The 22,202-nt window shown below is 39.8% G+C and overlaps 1 non-coding gene across 1 annotated transcript; it reads right to left on the reverse strand.

The window, feature by feature from the left end:
* Positions 1-9,101: 9,101 nt before the first annotated feature.
* LOC122067756 lies at positions 9,102-9,208 on the reverse strand. Its single transcript, XR_006136862.1, has one exon. It is a non-coding gene; the product is annotated as a small nucleolar RNA R71 (small nucleolar RNA).
* Positions 9,209-22,202: the final 12,994 nt, after the last annotated feature.

Here is a 22,202-nt window from a genome sequence, read left to right on the forward strand (position 1 = left end):
GAATGTTCATAAAACCCAACTTTTCTTACCTCCAACTGTAGATCTAGAGTTGAAGATTACTCTCCCGGCACCGGAATGGCAAGATCGAGCTTCGGCGCCACTGAAATCCTTCCTTTCTTCCTCTTCCTTCCTTCTTCCCTTTCTTTTCTCTCTCCTCTTTACTTTTCTCACCAAACGTACGAGGGTAATAAATGGAAAGAAAAGAAACCATAAAGCCTTATATACTATTCCTAATTAAGTGAATAGTGCACTTGGATGGGTCACTCAGGTGGGTGGTGTACCCACCTGTCCTACCCACCTGAGAGCCAAAACTTGGGATTTTGACCGGGTTCGGACCTCGGCGCGAACCCCACCCCAAGCATACGATGTAGCATACGTATATACCTTAAAATACGGATATAATACCTGTTTTATCCGTACATAGCCTTATGGTAGGTGCACGTACACGGTTTGGGCACTCCCGTCTCTTCTGGCACTGGCTCGGACTTGTCGGGCTAGCCGGTGTTTAAGGTCACCCGTGCCATCATAGCCCATAAGGAACCTGCTCTAAATTCCTCTGGCTCGGTTCCTGCATGTTTAAACTGGTTCACCCACGAAATCAGACCGGGTTTAAGAAGCGGGGTATTACAGTATGAGTATCCAACCACTTCTCATTCGACTATCTTTTAAATTCTTTTAGCTGACATGTCTTCGTCAGTGTCTCTGGAGACCTATGTGGAGATTAGGAGAATGCACTAGAGTTTATGTGAGGTGGTGCTTGATAAGGTATCATCCCTTCTCTAACCTTGTCCTTCTTCTTTATTTGCTCTTATTTTTACAATTCCCTATATGTCCCAAGAAGGGGAGAATGCTACCTTAAGGAAACAAGTCAGCTCTTGCCAACAAGAGCTTGCCTAGTGTAGCACGTAGATTCAATATCTTACTCAGAGGATGGAAAACTCGGGATTGGCTCCTTGATGTTCCATGAGGATGACCCCAAATATGGCTCAGATGAGGATTTTGACTCTTAGGGATTCTTGTAGTTCCTGCAAATACAAGCATATATATATCTATTTTTTTCCCTCCTTTTATTTATTCATCATTTCTTTTATTTTTTTTCATTTTTTTGTAATGCCAGACTTGGCATTTTATGAATGGGAATCTATCTTTAGCATAAAGAAAATCTCTTTTATTTATGATTTTGAATTTTTAGGAATAATTAATTCCACAACTCAAGTCTTCATTAGAATAATTAGAATAACACGAAAATCCAAATATCACCTCGCTTTACTACCAAGTGAATTACATAAAATGGAAACAATCTCCCTACCACAGACAGGATAGGTAGGTTATAATGTGGGGAGACAGCTCTTGGGGTGGGTAGAAATTCACCAATTCCTCTGGGTCCTCTGCCTTCAGTCCATACTATCATTTTTTGTGAGTGGGTAAGTAAAAGGATGTGTGAGGCAATCCTATCATCTTGACATAGTTGTATCCAGGGGTCTTCATTAAAAAATCCGCTTGTGGCCTCCCTGGGCATCCCTATGCAATATCTCATGTAGTTCTTCCTTGTAGGTACTCCCCCCAATCAATGATGAGCTTGACTTCTAGGACTTCTCTCTTATCTTGGTAGCAAAGAGCTCCAAGTTGGCATTCATTTAATAGTTTGGCTAGCTTCAGTTTCTCAAGTAGCCAAAGTTGGAGAATAGCAAGACTTACCTGATAATGATCAAGTCCAAATCTATGGCTATAAATCATGTCATCAAATCCCTTTAGGGTCTCTGTAAGGACTGTAGGGATGATATCACCTCCTTCCATTAACTAGCTTACTACCTCTATCAGCATGAGTGGTGCACCACATTCGGTAGTCTAGAGAACATAGCGAGCTATTATGCAAAGCAGATAAGCATCCTGTGATCTTTGTTGATAGATTCCTCCCAGTGATATATACCGAATGAAGATCCTGGCCACTTTCAAAATGTCAATCTTCCCATATCTATTTCATTTCCTCTTTTTCCTATCCGAAGAAATCCTAAATTTCCGCTGAGTGGTCTTTCTTTAAAGATGGTTGAATCAATCTGCCCTTAGGTGGAGATAGCATACAAACTTAGCATTCTTCGAGAGGTGGGCAGATCTCAACCAACCCAAACCGAAATACATGATGATCGGTATCCCAGTGTTGAGGCACCTGTCAAAGTAGATTGTGATGTAGCTCTATACACCCGATCCAGCTAAGCATCGACATACTCATAGATTCTAGCAATCCCGGTGACATTATGTTTATGTCCAAGGTCCATTTTCTTAATATCTCTTCTAAAGAGTCCATAACTTTTCTTGAAACCATCACAAACAAGGAAGAGATGTGATGATTTTTCAAAGTATCACTCATTAGTTTATTGACACAACTAAGTTTTTACCACTATTGTATAAAAAAAAAATGACTAATCAAGGATGGGGAATGAACTAGCCTTGATATACTGGTGCCAGGTGGTGACTTTTGGGGGATGAAATTCTGGATAAGAATTTGGAGGACCATAGGTGAATGACAGATACCTAATGGCCTTGTATGCCAAATGATGATTCTTGGGGGACACAAGCTATGATGATCTTTTTAGATACATTGATCATTAATCTAGGAACTAGTTTATTTCCTTGAGATTATTGAAACTGCACTTGCACATGTCAAGTTGCTTACGTATCTCTTGAGAGAAATCAGGTCAAGCATAGTTTGGGCTATTCACCCTTCCAAACATAATATCTTTTAAGTTGATCCATGTTGACTAGTCTGGGTATTTCTTCACCGCTGTGGTCTATGAGCTTCACAGCCTTGCCTGGTAGGATTTCATTGATAGTGAATGGGCCACTCCAGTTGGGTCTGAATTTCCCTCTTTGGTTATGAATTGGGGCTTTTTTTACTCGGAGAACAAGCTCACCCTCTTCTATGTGATGGGGCTTCACATTCTTCAGATTATCTATGGCCTTCATACGTCTTTCATCGAGAAAATTGAGCTTGTCATGTCTAGTCTTCACCCATTCTCCTTCAGGTAACTGACTATCCAGGAACACCCTTAGGGATGGTACTAGGATTTCCATAGGTAGAATTGCCTCAACCCCATATACTAAGGAAAAAGGAGTTGCCCCTGTCGAGGATCATACGGAAGTCTGATATGCCCATAAAGCAAGTGCCAACTTATCCTCCCAATCTTTGTGTCTTCTAAAAAATTTTTGTAGGATGACCATAATGTTCTTGTTAGCTACTTCTACTACCTCATTGGTCTGGCCTATAAGTAGAAAAGCGATGCCTTTTGATACCTAACTTTGTGTAGATCTAGTCAGTTTTGCCCCATAAATGGGATCCTTGATCCGATATCAACTCTTGGGGCACTCTATATCGACAAATAATATTTTCTTGGATGAATTTTGCCACCTTATCAAAAGTGAGGACTATATATGATTGAGCTTCTATCCACTTGGTGAAATAATCAATGGCTACCAAGATGAACTTGTGACCATTAGATGCTTTGGGGTTGACCTTCCCTATGATGTCAATGCCCCAAGTATAGACTAACCAACAATAACTGAGTGAGTGCAATTTCATTGGCGGGATGTGTATGATATTGGCAAATATCTGACATTTATGGCATTTCTTGACAAAGTTCACACAGTTTGCTTCCATAGTATTCCAATAGTATCCCAGTATGAGAATCTTCTTAGCTAGCATCTTGGCATTCATATGGGGTCCACAAAGGCCTTGATGAATTTCTTCCATAGTTGTTGCAGCTTGCTCTTCATCCACACATAGTAACTGTATTCCATCTTAGGACCTCTTGTATAACAAGTCCCCTTGAAGGATAAACTGGGTGGCATTTCTCCTTAGAAATTTCTTTTCTTTATCTATAGCTTCAACCAGATACTTCCTTTCCTTAATGAAGTCCTCTATGTGAGGAAACCAAGACCAACCATTTATGGTGAGAGAGTTCATTGAATTTTGATAAATGGGCTGGCTTCTTCATTCCACTAAGAATGGTCAGACCCTAGCCATAGGATTGCATTCTACCATGGAGGCCAAGGTTGCAAGGGCATGGGCAAACCGGTTGTTATCTCTCTTGAAGCATTCGAATGAGATCTTCTCAAAGTGTCCATTCACTTCTTCCAGATGTTCTTGATACGGTTTTGGTTTCTCATCTTTGGCCTTCCACTTTTTCTTGCGTCTAACAGATGACAATGGATGAATTAGCACACACTTTGATCCTTGATCCTTTTTACCTCAATGGTCAAAGTGGTTTCGAGCCCCAACGCAAATGCTTCATATTTGGCAATATTATTGGTACAGAGGAAATCAAAGTAGAATGACGAAGGCAACTAAAGGCCATCAGGAGTGACAAGCAATATTCCAGCACCACACCCCTTTTGATTAGCTGCTCCGTCAAAGAACAACTGCCATTCATTACTTATGTCTTCTTCTTCTATTGCGGTGATTTCTTCATTTCGGAAGTCATCATCCAGGGCTCTTCCATCTTCTGTGGGGTAGGTAGCCAAATGATCAGCTATGCTTGCCCCTTGATAGATTTTTGAGCAATATAGGTGATGTCAAATTTTGACAGCAATAGTAGCCATCGAGCCATCTTTCCTGTTAGAGCTAGTTTCTCAAAGAGGTACTTGATTAGATCCATCCTTGAGAATAGACGTATTGGATGAGCTACTATATGGTGACACAACCTTTTTGTTGCCCAAATCAGTGTAGCAAAAGTTCTTTCTAAAGATGTGTATCGGGTCTCATATTCCTAGAACTTCTGGCTAAGGTAGTATATGGCATGCTCTACCCCCTTCTCTATCTCCTTTTATGCTAGCAATAAGCCCATGGAATATTGTCTCATTGATAAGTACAACCGAAGTGGTTTCCCTTCCACCGGTGGTGTTAATACTGATGGGTTCATAAGATATCCTTTTATTTTATTGAAAGCTTGTTGCCATTGGTCATTCCATTCCGTGGGTTTATCCTTTTTCAGTAGCTTGAAGATTGGTTCACAGATTGTAGTCAGCTGAGCTGTGAACCTGCTGATATACTAGATGTGACCCAGAAACCCTCGTATTTGCTTCTCAGTGTGAGGCATAGGAATTTCTCAGATTACTTTGATCTTGATGGGGTCAACCTTGATGCCCCTTTCACTCACCAAGAATCCCAACAACTTTCCTACCATTGCACTGAATACATACTTTTGAGGATTCAACTTCAACTGATATTTCTTGATCCTTTCAAAGAATTATCTTAGTGCAGGAATATGCTCCTGTCAATCCCTTGAATTCACTATCATATCGTCCACAGAGACTTCCACATCTTTGTTCATCATGTCATGCAATATTGTTGTAGCTGCTCTTTGATAAGTTGCCCCAGCATTCTTCAGTCCAAAGGGCATCACCTTGTAACAATAATTTCCCCATGGAGTGGTGAAGGCTATCTTTTCCCGATCCTCTGGTTACATGCTCACTTGATTGTACCCTGAGAACCCATCTATAAATGATAGTAAGGCATGCTCCATTATGTTGTCAAGCAATACATCAATGTGAGGAAGTGGGAAGTCATCCTTAGGGCTCACCTTGTTAAGATCTCATAAATCTATGCATATTAGTACCTTACCATCTTTCTTTGGCACCGGTATTATGTTAGCCAACCATTGGGTGTATTTTGCCACTTGTAGAAAACATGCGTTCCACTATTTCACAACTTTTCTCTGATCTTTTCACTCCATCCTAGACACATTCTTCTAAGCTTCTGTTTGACTGGCTTTAGCCCAGGGTAGGTCGGCAATTGATGTTGCATGATATTGGGGTCTATCCCAGGCATATCCTCACAAGACTAGAAGAATACATCAGTGAATTCCTTCAGAAGACTGATCGTCTACTCTGCTTCTTCATCGTCTAGGGTAGTACCAATTTTTACCTCTCGAAGGCATTGGTCGGTTCCTAAATTAATAACTCAGGTATCCTCAGGTTTGCATTGTTTTATTAGATTATGGTATTTATTAAGATCATCATCAGAAAAAGGAGGCAAGTCCTACTCGGAATACAAAATTTCATTTATAAAAGGAGTAATAAACTTGATATACCTAGACTCTGGTCTTTCCTCACAAGGGAAGACAGACATGTAATCATAAATAGAAGACTCGACAATAGACACGACTATAGGCATGATGACTGACTTGATGCTTTTGTCAGTTTAGGTAGGTTGATTGAGTAGCATGAGTGATGAGCACATTTATGTGTGAAATCTTAGGTAGTAAAGCATGCATTTTTCATATTTAGAATGGAGCTACCATGGGTTTTAATTTTTGTAGGTTTTGTATAAAGGCCTTAAGGACTATGGGGTGCCATATCTCCAATTTTACACATAAAGAGGTTTAGTTTCTTTTCATAGCTACGAAGAGGATGAAATTCTGAGCAAGATAGATGTGTTGCATTAAAAGTACGCATTCGTTTTGGCACCCGTACACTCAATTATTCTTTCGGGTCAAAAAAAGAATAATAGACTAGAACTGAACCGAGATGTAGGCCAGCCCTTCTATAGTTGTCCCAAGGGTACACAAGAATATTTCAAATGCCAACAAGGATCAATGGACCCCCCTGAGTAATTGAAGATTCTTCTTTTTAGTAACAACAACTACTTAGCGTAGTTGCTGAGCTATGGTGTGCAAAAATCCCATGTTAACCAGGAGGTCTCAAGTTCAAACCTCTTAGCTATTTTTTTTCTCTCCTATTTTCCTACCACGTAAAGACCAAGGGTATGGAGGAGACTTCCCATTAAATTAAAGATTGGTCAATGAAAAGCAAGAGAAATTCAGCAAGGGGGTTTCTTATGCAAGAAGAGAGAGAAAAGGAAAGAAAAAAAAAAGAGAAATAAATCCTATGCAAAATGTCTCTCTCCTCCACATCATCAACAAAGATATCCAAATCTTCAAGCAAGCAGAGGAAATCGTCTAAGGGTTTGTGCACAAGTTTGAAGGAGAGAGAAAAAGAAAGGAAAATAGGAAATAAGAGAGAAAATATAAAAAAAGGAAAGAAAATAAAGAGAAAATTGTTGGGTCTCCTATCTTGCACGATTTTCCTCTTCTCTCCCCTCCACTTTAGTACCTCAATCTCAAAAAAATAAATAAATAAATAAAAAAATAAAATAAAATAAAATAAAAAAAATCCTACCTTTTAGAAACCTAATTCGTTGGATTTTTTCTCCCCTTCCCTACAAATAAGAATCATGTAAGAAAGGGAGGCACTTCTCTTCTTATGGTTTTTTTTTAGTTGCTCTCTCTCTCTCTCTCTCTCTCTCTCTCTCTCCCCCCCCTTTAGTTTTAGTTTTAGTTTTAGTTTTAGTTTTTGCTATTAAATGCTTTTGAAATCCTATTTTATTTAATGAATGCAAGCACTTTTGTCTTTGATTTAGTCTTTTAATTTTATGTTTTATGCAATTGAATTTGTAATTTTCAAGTTCTAGCTCTAGCTTTAGTTCTAGGTGACAAGAACAAGCTATGGAGGATCTCCTTTCAAGTTCAAGCTTCTCTTACAGATTTGTTTTCTCTAGTACTAGCAATTTCAAATTTGGTTTATTCCAGATCTAGTTTTTAGGAGTTCTAGTATTTCAAATCTCAATCAAGTTTTCAAGTTCAAGTATTGAAGTTCAAGTAAGTAGGCTTCTACAATTATCTTCTCAGCCCCCCTCTTATTCCCTTTTCTTGCTACCCTTTCATTCTTAAAGTAGGTTTTAAATTTTCAGCTTTTATATTATTGCTCTCCCTTTCCCCCAAGATCATAGCTAGATTACACATTGGCTTTGCCCTTCTGTAGTCATGGAACCATCCTTTTCCTTTCTTATTTATATTGCATCCCTTCCCCTAAAGCCAAGTAGAAAAGCCTTTGTAAGAGTACTCTCTAGTCAAGTAGGGAAGCTCATATTATTTATGGTCAAGTAGAGATACCTACTTGTGCCTCTTTCTAGCTTTTTCCCCTTTTTATTTTATTTATTTACTTTTCAACACTTTTACTTTCAGTTATTTTCTTTTTAATTGCGTGGTTTGAGCATTTAAATTCCTAGATGATGAATGATTAGGTCGTTTAATTTTTATTGCAATTTCAATTCCAATTTCCTTAGATGTGTTGGTTAGGGCATTTTTAGATGCATTGTGTTAGGACGGTAGTTAGAAGTAGATCACCATAATCAATCATTACACTTTTACATTAGTAAAAGAAGCTTAAAATAAAGTGGCTGCTCTCCTTGTGTACGACCTGTTAGATAAACTGATTTGTATGCTTGCGGTTACTTTTAGAATTAAAACAAGTTTTTGACTCCATTGCCAAGGAGATGGTTCCATGTTATTTTTAGATTTCTTTTGGTAAATTGGAGTGCTTTATTTTTTTTTCTTTTATCATTTATTGAATTCCTGAGAAGAACAACTTGCAATCCTAGTTGTATCGGTGGAGGTCGCTAAGCCTCACAGTATGGTAAAGACAGGTTTTGCCCTGTAGCAGTATCTTAGGAATTGAGCAACCCCGGATCTCTGCCGGTAAACTTCCAAAAAGCCAAAAAAAATTTCCATTCTTTTGTGCTTGTCTTATTCTTATTGTGGATAATGTTCTATTGCGTGAGTGCTGGGTGGGTACATAACACTGTGAATCGGTTAGAAAGAAGAAATCCAACAAGTAGGGATCCTATATGTATACTCTCATCAATACCTTCCATTATGGGAGACCTAGACCAACAGCAAAACTTTCCACCTAAAGCTCTGAAAGATAGGTTCTACCCTGTTAGAGCAGCCCAACCTTCCTGCATAGTTCTACCACAAGCCCCAGGCAATAATTTTGAGCTCAAATCTCCATACATCACTATGTCGCCCCACTTTCATGGGCTGACCTCTAAGGATGCATACCTATTTCTAAGGGAATTTGAAGAGGTATGTGTTCTAATTAAGATCCAAAAGCTTTTTGATAATGCTGTTAAGCTTAGGTTCATCACTTTTACATTGAAAGACCAAGCTAAGATGTGGTTGTATGGGTTACCCACAAATTCCATAACTTCATGGAAACAATTCATAGTAGTCTTCCTTAAGAAGTTTTTCCAAACTCACAAGACCAATAAGCTTAAAAGTGATATCCTTCAATCTAGGCAAAAGCCTAGTGAGTCATTTTCTAAACTAATGGAGAGATTCAAGGATCTACTCCAAGAATGCCCTCACCATGGCCTAGACTTATGGCATTTATGCCAAGTAATTTATGAGGATATTGATTACCCAACTAAACAAATGATAGAGTCTATGTGCCCTAGGGGGTTCACATCCTTTACAGATGAAGGAAAGGCATGGGAGTTCTTACTTGACTTAGCTGACAAAACCCATGAGTGGGTATCAACCCAAGAAAGTGAAAGAACCATAGGAGGGAAAGGATATTTTGTGGATGGTTTAGTAGCCAAGAAAGGGCACATGGATAGTCTAATTAAAAGGATTGAGGCTATTGTTCCTAGAGAGCGATCATCAGTTAATATGATTAAGATGTGTAATTAGTGACAGTCCCCTGGACATGTTATGAAAGAATGCCCCAACACCTCTGGGTGCACTTCCAAAAACCGTGTTAATGCCTTATATTAAAATAATCCATATAGTAACACTAACAATCCAGGATGGAGAAATCACCCAAATATCTTCTGGAACCAGAGCAACCCAGCAGGGCCTTCCGATTTCCATAGTCAAGGTCAACCTGGACCCCAAAGGCCTCCCTTTGCACAACAACCATTTGCCTCAAATACTTTTCCTAGGCTAAATGTAGTACCTCAGGCTAGTTTTCCTAGGCCCACTCTCCTATCATCTTATCAGCAATCCCCTAGGTTTACCAATACTAGAGAGGCAAGTAGAGTAAGTCATTTCAAAAAGAATATGGCCCTCCTCATGACAATCCATTAAAATCTTACGAGAGAACTCTCCCTAATTGTCTCAATTTTGCATGAGAGGGAGAAAGGAATGTTGCCTAATCAACCTAAGCCTAACCCTAGGCATCAGCTTATTAGTTCACAAGCACCACCTAATGCATCATTGAATATAGTATAAGGTCAGACCCAACAAAGGCCCTCCAACCACTGTTATGTTGCTTACGCCCTTAGGAGTGGTAGAGAGTACCAACAGAGTGTTCCTAAATCTTCTCCATCTATTATTCTTATTAACTCTCCTTCTGTTGAGGACACAAGTGTGCCTCTTGTTCCAGGTTCATCTGATGAACCTAAAGATTCTTTTGAAACTAAAAATGATTTGGTTGAAGAAACTAAAAATAATTCTTCTGAAAAAGGGCAAATCCCTAATAGTCCTCATGTTTCCCCTGTCCCCTTTCCTAATCACTTGGTAAACAAAAAGAAGACTACTTCCATAGACAAAATTTTAGAACTTTTCAAGAAAGTAGAAGTGAACATCCCTCTTTTGGATGCCATATCTCAGATCCCTGCCTATGCAAAAGTCTTGAAAGATTTGTATACTCACAAACGTATCACTAGTATGACCAAAAAGGCATTCTTGGCAGGTAACATTAGTTCCATAATTACTCAGCCTATAGCAGCCAAGTACAAGGATCCAGGGAGCCCTACCATAGCTTATGTCATAGGAAACACCTACATTGAGCATGCCTTACTTGACCTTGGCGCAAATGTGAATATTTTGCCATACCATATGTATAAGCAACCAGGATTGGGAGAATTGAAAGCCACTGGAACTACTCTTCAGTTGGCAGAGTCTATTAAGATTCCTAAATGGATGGTTGAGGATGTCTTACTTAAGGTGGGGGAATTAATTTTCCCATTTGATTTCATTGTGTTAGATACCAAGCCCTTCTAACCAAGGATGAGATCCTAATAATTCTAGGAAGACCATTTCTGGCTAACAGTAATGTATTAATCAATTGCCAAAATTGTTACACTTGTACCCTAATCCGGTCAAATTTGAACTGTTGTGACAGGCCTTAGATTGGAGATCAGAAGTACGACTGGGTTTTGGCTCGTGGCTGTGCATTTCCAAAGGGGTAAAGATGACCCCACATGTTCGTGGATTTCATGCCTATCTAACTAGAGGGGATTCATACCTTCCAATCTCAGACGGTAAGTGACCCGACTCCCCACACTTGATTTTTGGCACATATCATAATTATCGAAAAGCCTTGGGCATATCCAAGGGCAACCACCCGTGCGAGACCAACCCTGAGACAACAAGTTGTCAAGACAGTAAGTAGTCTTGACCACCAGAAACAAGCCACAGGATGCAGCCTAGGCATGAATCCGGTGCCTGTTTCTGGTGGGTACACTAGCTGTTGTCGAGGTTCCGATGCCCGTGGGTCCCGCTACTTGCATCGTAAATGGTTTCGGATGATCCCAAATCATCCTCTACACCTTCCTCTGGATATGAACACCTTATGGACTTAAATGTGTGGGTCCTCATGCCCCAAAGCTCATTTTAACCCAATTAGTTCAAAAAGGGCCCAAACCAAGCAAACCCTAGGGGCCAACTTAAGTTATAAGTTGGGAAATGAGGATTCATTTCCTCATTTCCCTTGTGCCCAACGTGAGAGAGGAGATAAAGAGGAGAGGAAGGAAGAAGAAGAGGAAGGAGAATGGGATTGAAGGTGTACCATGGTGCCGGCTGTCGCCTTGTTGTCGGAATCACCACTGGAGGTAAGTACAACTTCTCATACCACTCTCACACTTCATTTCAACCTAGGAAAAGCTAGGTATGGGTAGAATCTTTATGTACAAACTATGTCAAGGTTGTGGGTTGGGTGTTTTACCCTCTCGGTGTTGTTGTCAAGCTCGAACCAAGCCCAGTGAGCTCCGACAACATGTAATGCCAAAAGACCAACTAGGGTTTTGATTGTTCGATCAATGTATCTCCCAAATGGATTGGTGGAAATGAGATTTTCTTACTTAAAATGAGGCTAGGAACATCCCCTACAAACTCAAAAGAATAAATCCGATGATCAGGTCAAAGTCGAAAAGCCCCAATTTGAGTTGGACCTTCCTGTGTCCACCAAAAATATGGCATAGGAAGCACTGTAGTTGTTTTCGGTGGGTTGTTTTTGGTGGAAAAAAGAGCCTAATGTGCTCTCTGTCACTTCCACCAGAAACAAGACTGATATTTCTAATGGAAATGCCTTGTTTTCGGTGGGTGTTTTTGATGACAGTACCGTCACCTAGTGTTAACTTTACATTTTGGGGTGACCTATGTGGGTCCTTCCTGATGTTTTCGATGCATACTAATGTATGATTCCCTTTGTGTCTAGGACAATGACATGCACGTGCCTCGAAACCAGAATTGAATTGATCGATCGGTAGTCGTACTTGAACCCTAACACAACCGATCGTAAAACAGGTGAGGGATGGACTTTATTTATTTTTTAATTGTTTATTTTTATTAAACTGATCATATGCTTAGAATTACATTTTTAATTGAATTTTCATTTTATAATCATGATATGAATTATATGGAAATGTATAGCGGGATCCGGTGTGGCCGAGGTGGTACCAGTACCGTGATCGCCATGTGTTTGGATGTGTGTATGTGTGTGAGAAGGAATTCGACATGGCCGAGGTGGTACCAGTGCTGTGATTGTCGTATGTATGTTGCATTCATGCATTGATTATGTGCATTAGAGTTAGTTGTAGTCAAGGGTTAAACTTTGTGGCTAAGGTCTCAGTGGTATCGTGTACCCGGGACTACATTTGGAAATGGATACGCTTCGTGGTCGAGGTCTTGCTGTTGTTGTGTAGTCCATACTCAACTGCTATTTGCATGCTAGATTTGGTAAACGGTCTTGAGCTATACTTTATGGCCAAGGTCTCTCTGGTATCGTGTACCCGGGACTGTATTTGGAAATGGGTTACACTTTGTGGCCGAGGTCTCTCCAGTATCGTGTAATCCATACTAACTGTATCATTATGAAGTCATATAGTATATATGTGGTTAGGTATTACTCCCTATGCTATGCACACTTGCCAACAGGGGTTGAGGTGTTGGTTATCCCATTGTGGTATGTTTGATGAACCTTCCCAAAGTGCCACTCCCGCGGTACGATGTGATTGTTGTCAAAGGTGGGAACCTATCCGGCATAGCTGATGTGTTACCGATGCCGAGACTGCCAGGAGGGGGTTATCAGGGGTTTTCTGGGTGACCCATAGCATATACGGGGACCGATAGGCTTCTAATCATGGCTAGGGTTTGTATCACTAAGTAGTTGATGTCGTTTCTGAGACGAGGGATACAACCTAATGCACTGTAGTAGCGTTTACCAGACTTAGTTGTATTGTTAGGTGGATAATAATTAAATGAATTGCATCACGAGCATCATGGACTATGTGTTTAATTTTCACAATCATGCATCATGAATTACTAATGCTATTGACTTGCTTGGATGTGCTTGACCCCACCCCTCACTGAGCGAGTTGAAAAGCTCACCACACGTATACACCCCTTTTTAGATGATGATGTAAGTACCATAGTGCTGATAGTGGGTGATCCAGTATCTTCTAGATCAGAGCACCGTGTGAGGGACTGGTGGATACCAGAAGCGGAGGAGCACAACCAGGATTGTGCTTGGGATTACTGTGTTTACACCGCACCGTGAGATTGTGCATTATCTATTGATACTCTTGGATATAATTGTGGATTGTGAATTTCTTGAGATTATATTATATGTCATGGATGTTTGTAACAGAATAATTCAGTTATTGTTATTATATTACCATTAGATGTTTTCCCATTTTACTTATAATTCCGCTACTATACTTTGATTCCCCTGCTTATGCTGGTTTGTAATGTGAGATTGTGAAAATGTTAAGGTACTGCTATCAGAGATCCTAGTAGATTTTTAAAATAGGTACGTGTCTTACTCACACCACTGGTATTCCTAATGGTAAGTTGGGTCAGCCGGGATTGGGGGTGACAGAAATGGTTTCCTAAGGTTATCTTTTGGCAACACTTCTATGGATTTTAATGTCTTTAGGTTGGGTAAGCAACCAAATCCCCATGAGAAGGAAGATCATAGGAAATTATAGATTCCATTGAGACATATTTTGATATTGATTTTAATTCTGAATTTCTAGAGTGTATGGAACAGTTGGATGGTTTTGATGATGGAATTATGTCTTGAGGTTTTAAGTCTCAGACCACCTATAGACCCTTAGGAGCCCCTTCCAATTCAATTCCCAAACCTTTTATAGTGGAGCCCCCTAAGCTAGATCTTAAGGAATTGCCATCTAATTTGAGGTATGCTTTCCTAGGGCCTGACCAAACTCTTCTAGTAATAATTTTTTAGATTTGACTTCTAGCCAGGAAAAGGAATTACTTAAAGTGTTAAAAGACAATAAGGAAGCCCTAGGTTGGACCATGGCTGACATTAAAGGGATTAGTCCTTCTATTATTCAACATCATATTCACACCATTAAGGGGTCCAAACCTTCAAGGAACCCCAGAGGAGAGCTAACCCAGTGATGAAGGAATCCATTCGAAAAGAAATTCTAAATTGGATGGATAATGGGATCATTTATTACATTTTTAACAGGGGCAACATTTTTGCAATAGGTCATTTGAGGCCCTCTTGAAGAAATTTGGGATCACCCATAAGTTGAAGCCCTTAATTGAGTTGTCATCTTTTGCTCTAGAAGAGGTCATGGATCTCCATGAACCTCTTTACATAAATGACTAACTTTTACCCAGGTATGACCCTATTGCATTTTCTATCCTTTTAATTCTATCCATGCATTGAGGACATTACATGACTTAAGTGTGGGGCAGGGAAACCAGTGTTTCTTTCTGTTTTTTCTTTTTCCTTTTTTTTTCTTTTGTGTTTATTTTTTATTTTTTCTTTTTATTTTTTTTTATTTTTTTGAGCTTGCTAAGGATGAAATCCTACTTTGGCTTTTGGCCAATGATCATGCCATTCAGTTGCTTGATGTATAAAAGTAATAATTTTGATTAAGGTACCCATCTTGAACCATAAGAACCCTGTTAAGAAAAAGAAGCAAGTCTGTGTCTTGAGATGGGGCTCTCTTTTGAAAAATAAGAGACCTTTGCTTTACGGTGTTGGACCATATGTAAGTCTGTGGGTTCCCTGTACTCTTGATTTGGAGTTGAGACTTTCTTTCTAGATTGGCATGAGTTGACAAATACACAATTTTGAATAAAGTGTGGAAAGTGATATAAATGAAAAGTAAGATTTGATTTCCTTAGAACTAGATAGGGCATTGTACCTCAGGAAGCATGGTGTCTTGATCGAAATTCCTAGAGAGGAAAATTTTGAAAGAACTCTAGCATCACTATCTATGTGGGCATATGTAAAAAGCAAAGCTACATAGTAACCTGTGTGTTTGGTGTTTGCTCCACCATGTCATCTCGGCCAATAGTAGTGAGTAGAATAGAGTTTATTATGAAAAAAAAAAAGGTAAAAAGAAAGAAAACCACATAGCAGGAAAGTATGTGTAAATGTCATCAATGCCTTGGTAACATGTTTGGCCAAAAACACTCCAACGCCTTAGTCCTTGGTTCCCTATCACTTCACAAGTGGTCTTGCTTTAAGATAAGGATGTTTTCGAAGAGATAAGATGAGTTCCAAATTAAGAAATATGCTTGTGCCTAAAATTGATATGGGGTAATAAAAAATCAAATGTGGGGGTCCCTAGATCAAGTGTAAGAGGAATTATCTTTGCTCCGGATCGGTATGACCCTTACCTTTAGCCAAGGTTAGGATTTATTCTTTTCTGAATTTTGGATATATATTCACTGCAAACACCCACGAGACAAAACTCATCCACTAGGGGTGACCTAAGGGTTTAAAGGCTTATTGCACATGCTAAGTGCAATCGTGATTCCTATGAAAGTAAGGTTTTTTGTTTTTATTCTTTTTCCTTTTGTTTTGCTGGAGGACTAGCAAAGTCTAAGTGTGGGGGAATTCTGATGAGCACATTTATGTGTAAAATCTTAGGTAGTAAAGTATGCATTTTACATATTTAGAATGGAGCTACCTTGGATTTTACTCTCTTTTTGCAGGTTTTGTATTTTAAAGGCTTTAAGGACTGTCGGACATCATATCTCCAATTTTACACATAAAGAGCCCAGTTTCTTTTTATGAATGTGAAGAGGATGAAATTCTAAGCAAGATGGATGTGTTGCATTAAAAGTATACATTCGTTTTGGCATCCATACACGTAATTATTCTTTTCGGGCCAGAAAAATAATAATATACCAGAACTGAAGTGAGATGTACGCCAACCCTTCTGCAGTTGTCCCAAGGGTATAAAAGAATATTCTAAATTCCAACAAGGATCGATGGACCCCCTTGAGTAATTGAAGATTCTTTTTTTTGGTAACAACAACTACTTAGCATAGTTAGTAAGTTGTGGTATGCAAAAATCCCATGTTAACTAGGAGGTCTCAAGTTCAAACCTCTTGGCTGTTTTTTTTTTTTTTTTGGCTCTCCCATTTTCCAACCACTTAAAGATTAAGGGCATGGAGGAGATTTCTCATTAAATTAGAAGATTGGTAAGAAGAGGAAATCGTCTAAGGGTTTGTGCGCAAATTTGAAGGAGAGAGAAAAAGAGAGGAAAAATAGGAAATAAGAGAGAAATTATTAAAAAAAAATTAAATAAAGAGAAAATCATTTAGTCTCCCATCATGCACGATTTTCCTCTTCCCTCCCCTCCACATCGGCACCTCAATCTCAAAAAAAAAAAAAAATCCTACCTTTTAGAAACCCAATTCATTGGATTTTTCCTCCCCTTCCCTTAAATAAGAATCATATAAGAAAGGGAGGCACTTCCCTTCTTAGGGTTTTCTTAAGTTGCTCTCTCTCTCTCTCTCTCTCTCTCTCTCTCTCTCTCTTCCCCTTTAGTTCTAGTTTTAGTTTTTTTTATTAAACACTTTTGTAATACTCTTTTATTTAATGAATGCAAGCACTTTTGTCTTTGATTTAGTCTTTTAATTTTATGTTTTATGCAATTGAAGTTGTAATTTTCAAGTTCTAGTTCTAGGTGATATGAACAAGCTGTAGAGCATCTCCTTTCAAGTTTAAGTTTCTCTTTCAGATTTGTTTTTTCTAGTACTAGCAATTTCAGATTTGATTTATTCTAGATCTGATTTTTAGTACTGGTACTATTTCAAATCTCAGTCAAGTTTTCAAGTTCAAGTAAGTAGGCTTCTAGAGTAGTCTTCTCACCCCTCCTCTCATTCCCTCTTCTTACTACCCTTTCATTCTTAAAGTTGGTTTTAAATTTTCAGCTTTTACATTATTGCTTTTCCTTTCCCCTAAGATTCATGGCTAGATTATGCATTGGCTTTGCCCCTCTCTAGTCATGGAACCAACCTTTTACTTTCTTATTTATATTGCATCCCTTCCCCTAAAGCCAAGTAGAAAAGCCCTTGTAAGAGTACTCTTTGGTCAAGTAGGGAAGCTCATATTATTTATGGTGCATCCCTCAGGCTAAGTAGAGATACCTACTTGTGTGCCTCTCTCTAGCTTTTTCCCCTTTTTATTTTATTTATTTACTTTTCAGAACTTTTTATTTCAGCACTTTTACTTTCAGTTATTTGCTTTTTAATTGCGTGCTTTGAGTATTTAAGTTCATAGATGATGAATGATTAGGTCGTTCAATTTTTATTGCAACTTCAATTCCAATTTCCTTAGATGTGTTAGTTAGGATGTTTTAAGATGCATTGTGTTAGGACAATAGTTAGAAGTAGATCACCATAATCAATCATTACACTTTCGCATTACTAAAAAAAGCTTAGAATAAAGTGGTTGCTCTCCTTGTGTTCGACCCGTTGGCTACACTGATCCATACGCTTGCGGTTATTTTTAAAATTCAAACAATGAGTAAACTTGAAGTTCTTTCCAATACTTATCTAGTTCAGGAGTGGGTCAATGGCTCGATGGATGAGCAGATGTGGCAAAAGGGCCTATTTCTTCTTCCAAGAAAGTCACTTTTATTTCTTCAGTGGTGCAGTTGTTTTTTTTGGACAGGTGCCTACTTCTTCACAAATATGAGCTGATCAACCTCATGCCCTTTGAAGTCGAACTTTCTAAGGAGTAAAAAGCAATGGAGACTGCTCAATCCTCTTTCTATGAAGTCCAATTTTTTAAGTCTATTGATAGAGGCTATCTCTGTTCCTCGGTCACATGTCTAACCACCATTACAGACCTTTCCATTGCAGTTGATCTGGGTGTAGTACATGCAGACCTGTAGATGCCCAATTTTGTCACCCCCTTCGGCTATGATGAATTGTAAATTTTGGACATAACTTCTTGCTTTCGATTGACAGAGATGATTAATGATTTAAGAAACCTAGAAACATCCCCTACCTAAAAAAGCTTAAAAATCCAATGTGGGAGAAAAGAGGGTCCAATTTTTACATTTATATATGAAGGAATCCAATCAGGATGACCATACAGATGGATATTACTCAGAAATATGATTCCAACGATATATGGTACGTCAAAATTGGACCATCGGATCTCCTGTAATTTTCTGTGAAAAATCATATTTTTTCGTGCACATGTCGTGCGCACTGACTAGCCAGCCAATCAGCTAGCCAGTTAGAGCCAGCCAACTAGGTAGTAGGCCAGCCTCTCATGTTGCACATGCCCACCATGCCAACCTACACACCCCGGTGTGCCATGTCACGCACGCTCGCCTTGCCTCGCCATGCTCCCCCGAATGCCATTCTATGCTCCTCCACGTGCCATACCGTGTGCCCTTACCATGCCAGCCTGTGCCCCACGTGCCATGCTACATGCCCCTGCATGCCATGCCGTGCGCCCCCATCATGCCAGTCCACGCATGCCATATGTGCCATGCTGTATGCCCCTATCATGCCAACCCCGTGCACCCGGTGCTTGCCAGCCCTTTTGCACCCATGGTTACAATGTGCCGTGCACCATGGCCAGCCCCCCGCATACACCCATACATACCTTGAACACCCCTACCCAGCCTTCTGTGCCACTGTCAGTGACCAGAATATGTGTTCCACCGACCCAGTGGGTGAAGAAATTTTCCCTTCACCCACTTATGCACTTAACATTGTCCAGCTAGCATACCCTACTTTGCAACCTCCCATTGGCCCAAAAAGGAATATTCTTATCTCATTGGTAAAAAAAAAAAGACTCACTTTTCCTATGAGTCCAAAAAACCATCTCCCACCCCATTGGCCCAAATTTTCATTTTTTTCGTCCCATTGGCTTAAAAGAACCACTTTTTTCTACCATTGGCCAAGGGAATTCCCTTTCTCTCACCATTGGTTCAAGAATCCTATAAATACCTCCCCTCCCTTTGGTTTTTCATAACACAACACCATAACATCCAAGCCTCCAAGTAAGCATCCTAGGAAGAGAAGCTCTACCGTCTCTCCTCCATTTCCCCATTTGAAAATTTTCAAGTCTTCTGAGAGATCTTCGTACGATCCAAATTGTTCTTCAGATCTTCGAAGTGTTCTTTGGGCCTTTAAAACTTCTCAATCCTTTACCTTTTTTGAGTGAGATTTTACGTAGAAGAAATTCTCCCTTAGTCCCCCACCCCCTCTTGAGGTTCTTTTAGTCTTTGTGGAGATCTTCGTAAGATCCGAAGTGTTCTTCAAGCCTTCAAAGTTCCTCAATCCTTAGGTTTAGCCTATCCTTAGCGGAAGCTCTTCCAGAGTTCTACCTTAGCCTAGCCCTCCCATAGCCTATTCCCAGCGAAAGCCCTACCAAATCGACACCTCAACAAAAATCCAGAAGTAGCCCCTCCATAGCGAAAGCTCTGTGGAATCGATTCCTCAGGCCAAAACCTGAAAGTAATCGTTCCTAGCCAGAACTCTATCCAAATATCACCATCAATGTCTCTCGAGAAAGGAATTTGGAGGTTAAGACCATCTTCCCATGAGCCAGGATAATAAAAAAATAGCTCGTGCTGGTATTGATCGGGGGTCCCACCCCTCCTGACCAGAAACAGGGGTCAAGCATAGGTATAATTTCTTACCCAAATTAGCATAATGTAGACATTATATTGACCTTGTTTTAATGATATAATCATTTAAATTCAGCTAATGTATGTATATGTGATAACTTAGCCATACATGCAGAATAGGAATAATTTTGGAAAAGATTCATTTTGAAGCATCTGGTTGGAAGACCAGTTGAACCGCGTAGATTGGGTGCCTAACACCTTCCCAACTCTACATCCTGACACTTACCCTAAATCTCTGGACCGGACCGATTATCATGCCCTTTTCTCAGGAATTGGGCCCACCCCCAGGTCCTGGGCCCATAACCCTAGGTGGCAACTCCAAACCCTTTTGTATGATCCAGATCCTCGTATTAGACCATCATCAAATCCCCATCTTGAGTGAAAAATTTTACACCCTTGTGAAATAGGCCTCCACGTATTTTCAAGCAGTGATACGGTGGTGTGGGGCTTGCAGGATAAGAACACACGACACACCCTTCCCTCATGAAAGAGAAAGAGAGGAGAGAGGATAGAATAGATGCAAGCCTTTTTTTCTCTCCACAAAGGAGGAATTGACATTTTTTTCGACCACTACCCTCACAGTGATGACTCCACTAGGGATAAATGTCAAGCTTTCGACAATAGATGCTACCATTAAATGCAAGAACATTTTCGACCACATCTGTATGAAAACATGTTTGGCTAACCTCATGTTTGTAATTATATTCGCTAACCATATCATGCATCGTGCTCAAAGTGAAATTATTTGGCAAGGGACTCCCTATCATGCCCACATCCTCGAGGAGGTCATGCATGACATGGAGAGTACTCTGAGAGAAAATGGTAGCTGCTTCCTATACAAAGGTGTGGGGTATTGTTAAACGGCAAGGATGTTCATAATTGTGCCAGCACCCTTAGCGAGGTTCGTGCACTTTATGACATTCTGAGATCGAATAATGATATTCCTGCATTACACTTTTGCACACAATCACTCATGGTTCAACCACCTCATAGCTAGTTGTTTAACCTTGTGTGTAGTCATGAGTAATAGGAAAGGAAGTGACCCCCTTCATCTCGTACCTATGGGTATATCAAAAGGATCACGTACCTTACGTATATAGATCCTGTCAAGGAAGCCTTGTCAGTCCTATTGCATCTATCGTATGCTCTCATCATATAGGAAATAGATAAAGAACGCTAGGAACACCACAAGCTGATCTGTAGAATTTGTTTGTGGTCTTGTAAAGGAATTTTTCTATAATACATTCTAGTTATAAAGAAATGCTCTCCTAAGTGGGTTTTGGTTAAAAGGTGTCCTTCCCCCTTAGAAATGAAATGTGTATGATTTGGCATACACAATCTAGACTGATTTCTATCAAAGTCCCATAAAATGCTGAATTATCTAAAAGACCCAAGGAAGCCAGGAGGAAGGTCGCCTAGTGGGATAAGATTAAGGAACACATGACTTTATCGATAAAGAATGTCTTAATAGGATTATTCTGGTCAAGCCATTTGTATGTGTGAGGGTAGCGACTAGAGATGGATGGACTATGCCTCCCCGTCTCTCCTCTCTCCTCCTTCATGTGGGGGAGGGGTTCGTGTTGTGTGTGTACTTCGCTTGCAAGCCTCGCACTGCCGTATCGCCGCTTAGAGATATATGGAGGCCAATTTCGTAAGAGTAGAAAATTCATCATTTGAGATGGGGGTTTTGATGATGGTCCAATATGGGGATCAGGATCATGCAAATGGGGTTTGGAGTCACCACCTAGGGTTATGCACCTAGGACCCGGGGGTGGGCCCGATTCTTGAGAAAAGGACCCAAAATTTGGTTTGGTCTAGAGATTTAGGGTAAGTGTCAGGTTATAAAGCTGGGATGGTGCTAAGCACCCAATCTTCCCGGTTCAATCGGTCTTCTTGCTAGATGCTTGAGAACGAACATTTTCCATAATTATTACTATTCCACATGTATGGCTAAGTTATCACACATATATGAATTAATTAGATTCAAACTACTATATAGGCTAGAACAAGGCATGTATAAGGTCTATATTATGACGAGTTGGTTGAGAAAGTATACCTAAACTTAACCCCTGTTTCGGGTCAAGAGGGGTGGGCCCCTGACTAGTACCGGTTTGGACTGCTTTTTGTGTTCTCCTGGCTCAGGGAAGATGGTCTTGACCTCTAACTTTTTTTTTTGAGAGATGCTGATTGTGATGTTATTCGGATAGAGTTCTGGCTAGGA

Source organism: Macadamia integrifolia, unplaced genomic scaffold (genome assembly GCF_013358625.1).
Source record: "Macadamia integrifolia cultivar HAES 741 unplaced genomic scaffold, SCU_Mint_v3 scaffold31, whole genome shotgun sequence".
NCBI lineage: Eukaryota > Viridiplantae > Streptophyta > Magnoliopsida > Proteales > Proteaceae > Macadamia > Macadamia integrifolia.